Below are 8381 nucleotides of genomic sequence, written 5' to 3'. Positions count from 1 at the left end.
CAAAACTAGGCACTTCAAAGATTAAGTGGGACACAGTGAAAGTCCATTGATATCATCAGACCTCTCTGCCCATCTCTTGAGCTTGTTCTTTTCCTTAGCTCTGTTCTTTTTATGCTGTTTTCCTTTTTGGGCAGGTCTTCTCTGTGTGGCAATAGGATAGTCACTGGTAGGTCAATATGTAAAACATCCTCACTAGGTGTAGTAACCTAGAGAAAAGAACACAACCCTCTTTGGACCACAATCTATGTCAATCCCCCAGAAGGATTCTGGCTGGCTTGTTTAGGTCTGGTGTCCGTCTCTGGACCAGTCATGTTCCTGACATAGTAATGTACTCAGATTTGCCAGCCTGAGTAACATATATATTCCTATAATGGTGAAAGTTGAAAGATATCTGATTGACAGCTAAAATCTTTTAGAGTTAGTGGAGGACCCATTCTTAAAAGTTCCCAAAATTAAGAGATGCAAGGAAGGATTAAAAAAAATCATATAGATAATCAATTTAAGTATGGAAACATTAGAAGAGAATTATTTGTGAGATCAACTTAAATTTTTTATACATATTTTTTTAAATGGCTGCTACCAGGGTAATTAAAATAGGATTGACTGTATTGACTCCTTAGGAAGTGACTTTAGCCTAAGAGGCAATGCTAGGAAAAGATTACATTCAGAAAAATAATATAATGGAGGACTGCATGGACCTGGTCCTGGTCTTAATTACAAGGGAGATGGGAAAAGAAGTGATTATGAGGTTTTTACCATGTGAAGCTTTACTAGATTAAGATTTGTGGTGGAGGCCCTAGGAGAGAATTAAAAGTGCAGTTGGTGCACTGGAACATGTCTGAAACAGGATAGGCTAGATTATGCTGCAACAATAAACAGCCCAATTATGATTAGCTGAAACTAGGATGATTACTTTCTTTCTCAAGCTATATGTTTGTCATAGGCCAGCATGTGAGCTCTGCTCATAGTGGTCACTCAGAGACCCTGGCAGACAGAGTAGCCTTCACCTTGAATCTTTCCAGTCACCCTGGCAGAAATAAAGGTAGCTCTAGATGGTTTCACGTACATAATTATATGCTCTGGTCTGAGAGGGACACATGTCACTTTTGCCTACAACTCATTGGCTAGAACTAGTCTCATGACCTCATCCTTCCTCAAAGGGACCACAAAGTACAATCCTTCTATGTGCCTGGAAAGAAAAAACCTGGAAGATTTTGGTAAACATCATGAACTACTAACACAATAAGTACTTATGGTTCTTATTCATTGGAAACCATGCCAAAGGACTATGGGGTAGAAGGAATAGTTTCAGCAGAAAGAAGAAAAAAACCTTGACATCTAGTATAATCACTGGGTAGAACAAAAATTTGTGGAAAACACTAAAGACATCATATTAAGCAAGGCACATGAATTTCAGTGTTAACACTTTTTAAAATATTAAATTCTAAAAATGTTTTAGAAATTATTCAGACTGGATACTAGAAATTACTTATGCTAGGATAAATTTGTATATGATATATTTTGGAGAAATTTTAACTCTACAAACAATTTGTGATAAATAACTCCTGAATTCTGGATTGAATTTATTTTCCAGATATCAAAAAATAAATTAAATATAATTCAGAATAAAATATTCTTAGAATGTTCTTAAACTGAATAAATATTAATAAATGATAATCAATTTTTAAACTTTCATTTGCTTATAAATTAAAATGAATGAATTGAAACTGTATCAGTTGTAAGATAAGAGGCTTCTGCAGTATTCTTTCTGTGGCATCTCCTATTTTCTAATAAGATTCCATTCTTATCACTTTAAACCACTATTGCCATTGACTTCAGTAGGGATTACAGACAAGTGAAGGGCAGACAATTTGCTCTAAGGTGTGCAGTTTGTGGTAATATGGAGTAGATCATATCTCTTTGAACACCTTACATTTGCTGAGCACCAGATCCAGGGCACTTCTTGGGCTTATTCCTGCAAAATTCAACCTAGTTTAGTATGCTGGGAGCCCACTGCAGACATAGAATAAAGAAAGAGGAGTGGATAAGCATTGATTATCAGGAGGTCCAGCATTAGTTAGGTCTGAGTGGTTGAAGGGTTCACAATCCTGTTTGTATTTTCTGCATGATCATTTAAAATAATTTGGTATAAACAATGTGTTGTAGATGTGTACAAGTTAACTAAAGTCTCTAGTGGAAAGCTTATTAATTAGTATTTGAAGAACCCTAAACAAAAATCAATCTTTTGTTATTCATGATTTGGGCTTCTAACACACAATCTGCTGCTTCTCAGTATCCTTCACTAATATTCCTCTTCCTGGTTTCTAAACTGTTTAGAATGCTCTGGGGCTCTGTACTCAGATCTCCTATTTTCTCTCTCTGGGGTGATTTCATTCAAGCCCATGGCTTAAAATAAGAGCCACATTGCTGCCCTTTCATCTCTATCAAACTCAAGGTATATATCCAAATGATCTAAATGTTTATGTGTTAGTTCCACCTGGCTATTAAATAAGTATTTAAAACTTAACATGTCTAAAACGGGCTGTAATTTCTTTCTCCTCCCCTCACAATGAAGAAGTCTTTCCCATTATTTAGCCCAGACCCAAAATGTTGGGTCATCTTTGATTCTCTACATCAAATCTATCTGTAGATCTGTTATCTGTTGGCTTTTCCATTGAAATTGATGTTGAGACTTATCTACTCTATTACGGCCAACCTTGGTGAAGCCACCATCATCTCTTATCTGACTCACTATATAGTATGTCTCCTTCTCCAGCAACAGCTTCACTGACTCCACTGTTGGTGGCCTCAAGTCTATCCTTCATCCTCAAAGCCTCACAGCAGCCAGAGTGATACCGTCAATCCTCTGCTCAAAACAAACATATTTGCAATATATCATAAGTCCTGATAGCATATGTTTTATGTAAATGAAAACCACAGCCACATACAATATAGCATTATATGCTTTACAAGGAGTGATCTATCCAACCCCTTATAGTGGTGAGGAAGGGGATGTGAGTGAAGGGTGGGAATGAAAGAGAAAGTAAAACAGAAGTGGGATCTTACATAGACCCACCAGGAAAATGTTACATGACCTAAGATATATATTAACTCATTTTGGTACTTGATATTCAAAAGAGAAAATCAATCAATCAATAAAATATTGTATTTTTGAGTGACTAGTCTGTGACATTTAAGATTTTACTTGAAAACATTTTACCCAAGTAGGCAAATGTTAGCTTTGCTGTTTTTCTTAACCTCCAAATCTAATTGCTCTCTTTCAAACCAGATGTCCATTGACCCATGTCCATGTCCATTGGAATAAGCCAGTGGAGAGATGTTTTTGCAACTCTTTCTCACAATTAAAACTTTTGGAATCTCACATATTAGCTACATGCCAGATATAGAAGCTTACCCCTTTCCCATTCAATTTTGCTTAAATACTAAAAATTTTAAAGGTCAGCATGTACTTTCAATAAATTAGAGTATAATAGTAGAATATTACATTGAAAAAAATTAAGTTTTAAAACCTTGCTGCTTACAGCCTTTGAAGAAACTATTGGCACAGAATGAAATACTGGATATTACTATGTGTAAGTATTGTATCAGTTAATCCAAGTGAGAAAAAGATAAAGTGCTATTAGCGTACCACCCATGCAGCTAATATAAGAGCTAAATTCTTAAATTCTGCAATAAAAATGTATAAAAACTTTAGCCTATGTATTTAGGGCAGGGAAAGGTGCATTTTAGTCATTTTAGAAATTGCTAAGTATTATCATCACAAAATGCTATTAAGACATCGAATCCATTTTGTTTCAAAGTAAATGTGGGAGCTGGAGTTATTGGCTTCAAGGGGAAATTAAATCCCCTTTTCTATCAGCAATTTGGTATCTATTAAAGAGATGTTTCTGTGTTTATAGGCACTCCTATGCCTATTACCTTACGAGTGGAACTTTAATAAATAAAAGTTCATGAGTTGAAGGAGATTTCACAGGCTATTAGGCTTTTAAAAGGGAAGTTTGACTCATGTAGGTTAAGGCTCCTAGCTTGCTAAATGTGGCTTAGCTTAAGATGAACCTGATCTGTGACAATCTTGTGCTTCATTGTGGGATATTGTATACAAATTGAAGATAACTTCAGGACGGAAAACACTAGCTGTCATTTATTGAGTACCTAGTATGTGATAGCTGTGATATTAGGCACTTAATTCTACCATCATTTAAAATTTATATGTATATCGCTATTTTACAGAAGAACCTGGTGCTTGGAGAGTTTTAGGGTGTTTCTCAATTTCAAACTGTTAGAAAAAACTGAGGTGAAGTTTGAACTCAGGTGTTTTTGGTGCTCCAGTAAATCACTAAATCATCCACACTTGCATCTCTGGACATTCTAATTTACCTTTGTTGGACACATAAGATTTTATCTTGCACAAAAGTAGCCATGGAATGAAAGTGAAGGGCTGAGACAAAGATCATATCACAGATGCCAAACATTTAAATAAAAGTGAAAAGTTTAGTTTGTCATTTGAATATTTTGTCAGTATTGTTTATAAATATTCAGACATTTCCAAGTGCCTTATGTGGTAGAATATAGACAAACATGAATGCTGGACTGAATTTAGTATTTTTGTTCAGTTATATTTTATTGTGTTATATAACCTAAGATACATATTAATAAGTAATTTTTTTTAACAAATATGTTAGCTTTTTTTTTTTAATTTTTATTTATTTATTTATATTTATTTTTGGCTGTGTTGGGTCTTCATTTCTGTGCGAGGGCTTTCTCTAGTTGTGGCGAGCGGGGGCCACTCTTCATCGCGGTGCGCGGGCCTCTCACTGTCGCAGCCTCTCTTGTTGCGGAGCGCAAGCTCCAGACGCGCAGGCTCAGTAGTTGTGGCTCACAGGCCTAGTTGCTCCGCGGCATGTGGGATCTTCCCAGACCAGGGCTCGAACCCGTGTCCCCTGCATTGGCAGGCAGACTCTCAACCACTGCGCCACCAGGGAAGCCCTAATAAGTAATTTTGACATGCATATTAACTAACTTTATTGTAGTAATCATTTTGCAACATATACACATATCAAATCATTGTGCTGCACACTTTAAACTTACACAATACTATATGTCAACTATATCTCAGTAAAACTGGAAAAATAGTTTTGACTGACAAAACAAATGAATATTAATTTTATAATTTTGTTTCTTTACTGAACTATGAACACATAAAAGAGACTCTTGCTAGCTTTGCTTTTTCTGAGTAAAGATAATGCCTAATTTGTACAGTTTATGGAGTGATACAGCCTTATATAAAATCCAATTATTGTGAGTCTCCAGAAGAATGGGAAATACATTGTGTTCGTAAAAGTTATCTTCCAACCAAAATATAAAGAAAGTCTCTATTACACTAGACAATGCTCTAAAGTTAGTCTACCGAGAAGAAAAAGGAGGAAGGCCATCAGCCACAAAGATGCTGGTGGCGACAGGAAAGGAGGAAATGGCCCAGAGAAGCAGGGAAGGGTTAATCAGGCAATTTGACCAAGGAAAACAGGATGGTCAGAACTCACAATGATCCAGTTAGAAATGGGGTTGCAGGGAGGGAGAACAAGGGAGAAATCTAGAGTCTCGGGGAGTTTGGAAGGGATTGGGGCTGTAGGTGCACGGCTACGTGTAACACTGTAACAAAAAAGGGCTAGAGAATAGAATTGAGTTTACTACTCATTGTGAAATCCAAGTTGGAAGTGCGATAAGTTGAAAGTGTGATGCTTCCTAGAGTCTGGTTAAAAAAAAAAAAAATACATGGTTGCTATGGCCTGTTAGAAGGTAGCAGTATGATTACTGACATTATGTTTGTAACATAGTAGAATTGCACTATGACTCATAGAATTAGTCGAGGAGATACGTATAAACTGCTCTCAAGGCTTACTTGTGTGTATTCTCTGTGTGTGCTAATAGAATTCATTCTCATAATTCTTCAAAGATGGAAAAGAACAGAATGAAGTGAAACTCGTATTTTAGAATGTTTCTGATCGTATTAAGTAGAAGAGATTAATTTGGTGAGGGAGCTGAGCTTTCAAGAGCTCCCCAGAAGGGGAAGTCTAGGAGCAAGACTGTTTTGCTTTAACAGTACCAGTACATTCTTGCTGGAGGGAACCACATGCAACTCAGTGGCTAAGAGTCAAGGGGGAAGTAGTTGCTTACACAGCCTTGGACTCATGCAGAATGAGATTTTCCTTTCTGGGCTCCTCTCTGCAGCAAGCGGTTCCTGGGATACATCTTTTAACCCAAATCTTCTCTTCCATTATGGTCCACAACAAAGACTTAAATGCCTCCTTTTTCTGGACGTTGGTTGAGCGTCTGGTCACTTGCTTTAATCCCTTTTCTGCTTTGAGCACTTGGGACTGGAAGTGAAAGTCAAAGAATCCAATGTTTTAATTTTTTATCATGTTCTGAATGACAGAGGGAAGAACCCTAGGAGGTATTTAGGTAAGGTTCAGATTTGTGGGTGAATGCTCACATGATAAGTGACAAAAGTGTCCTGGCAACAACACGGGGTTGGGCATTGGGAGGTCTGGTCCTGCTGTCACTTGCTGTTCAGTCTTGGATCAGGAAGAACTGTATCCGGGACTCTCCTTGCTTATTTGCACAATAACTGGGCTCACACAGCACAAGTGATTATTCACATATCTAAAATTGTAAATATATTACAATAAAGCAAAGATCCTTATAGCAACCACAATAGATGATAAAGATTTTTTGCTAGCATAGATATTTTACTCTAGAAATTCTAAACAATATAAGGTAGTCTTTCTTAACAAAATACATATAATATTTTAATGATCTTTTAGGAATCAACCCCACAAAGATGACCTTCCTTCTTGCAATCATGATCAGGTAAAAATTCTGATAAGACCTACCAATGAAAAAGAGATAATTACAACATAGAATAAAATTAAAAAAATTACTTTGAAGGTGTGACATGAAATTCCAAGAAATCGAGCAAAAATTCAAAGGAATAATATATCACAGTTGTTCCCATATTGTCTGTGGACCATGTGCATCAGAATCTCCTGGGGTAGCTGGAGGAAGAAAGTGAGTCCAAATGCAGATTCCTAGGTCCTAGATCAGAATCATTGAGCCAAGACCTCTGAGAGTGGAACCCAAGAATCTGCATTTTCACAAGCCTTGGAGATGATCCTTATGGTCTCTAATGTTTGATTGTCAATGCATTCGGCTTTGAGATTAATCTACCCTAGTTGCATATGTTTCTTTTCTTTCCTTCCAGTATTATTGAGATACAGTTGACATATAGCACTGTATAAGTTTAAGGGGTACAGCATAATGATTTGACTTACATACATCATGAAATGATCACCACAATATGTTTAATGAACGTCATCATCTCAAATAGATACAAAATTAAAGAAGTAGAAAAAAAATTTTCCTTGTGATGAGAACTCTTAGGATCTACTCTCAACTTTCATATACCATGTTCAACAGCGTTAATTATATTAATCATGCTGTATATTACATCACTAGCACTTATTGGTCAATGTATTTGGCTTTGAGATTAATCTACCCCAGTTCCATACATTTCTGTGTATTAATTGCATACATTTAGAATGCAATATGGTGAGAGAAGGCTCTCATTCTTAAAAAAAAGAAAAAAAGAAAGGAATGAGCATCTTTAGTTTACCTCCTGTGAAGAATTTTAATTTGATCTTAAAAAGAGTGATTACTTTTTGCAGGTAAACAGAATTAGAATGACATCTTGGCTGTATAACACTGATGTATTATGCATATATGTATTTCCTATGTAGTTCAATAAATACAGAGGAAAGAAAATGGCTTTGGAGGCAAACAAAGGATTCAGAATTCCTCTTAGTGTCTTAGTTTTTTCCCCCTGCAAAACAGAACAATTAATAACAGCTTGAGAGTTTTGTAAATGTTAACTGAAATGGTATATGTGAAATTCCTAGTCTAGTGCCAACACATAGCAGACATTAATAATGCTAGCTATCCTTATCTTATTATGCTTTGTATTCAATGATAACATCAATGAAATAGTATTAGCCACAGAGAGCAGTTTTTTGTCTGCCCAATGCACACAGGTGGGCATTTTTGGATCTGTAGCTATAGTGACTACCTGAGGACCGTGCTGCTATTTGCATCATTTATTTGGTTTTCAACATTCCACAGATATTTAACCAAACCTATATATCCCATGTCAGGTTGATATCTTTCCCCCACCTTGATTTCCTTATAATCATATCACATTTCCCATTGTCATATTGTCTGAAATTATGCGTCAGAGCTATATAAACTTTAGACTCTTTTCTGCTAGAATCACCCACACTATTAAAAAAATTGTTTGGGTTATCTGATTG

The sequence above is a fragment of the Balaenoptera ricei genome, chromosome 17 (assembly GCF_028023285.1).
Source record: "Balaenoptera ricei isolate mBalRic1 chromosome 17, mBalRic1.hap2, whole genome shotgun sequence".
NCBI lineage: Eukaryota > Metazoa > Chordata > Mammalia > Artiodactyla > Balaenopteridae > Balaenoptera > Balaenoptera ricei.
Note: the sequence above shows the minus strand (reverse complement) of the source record.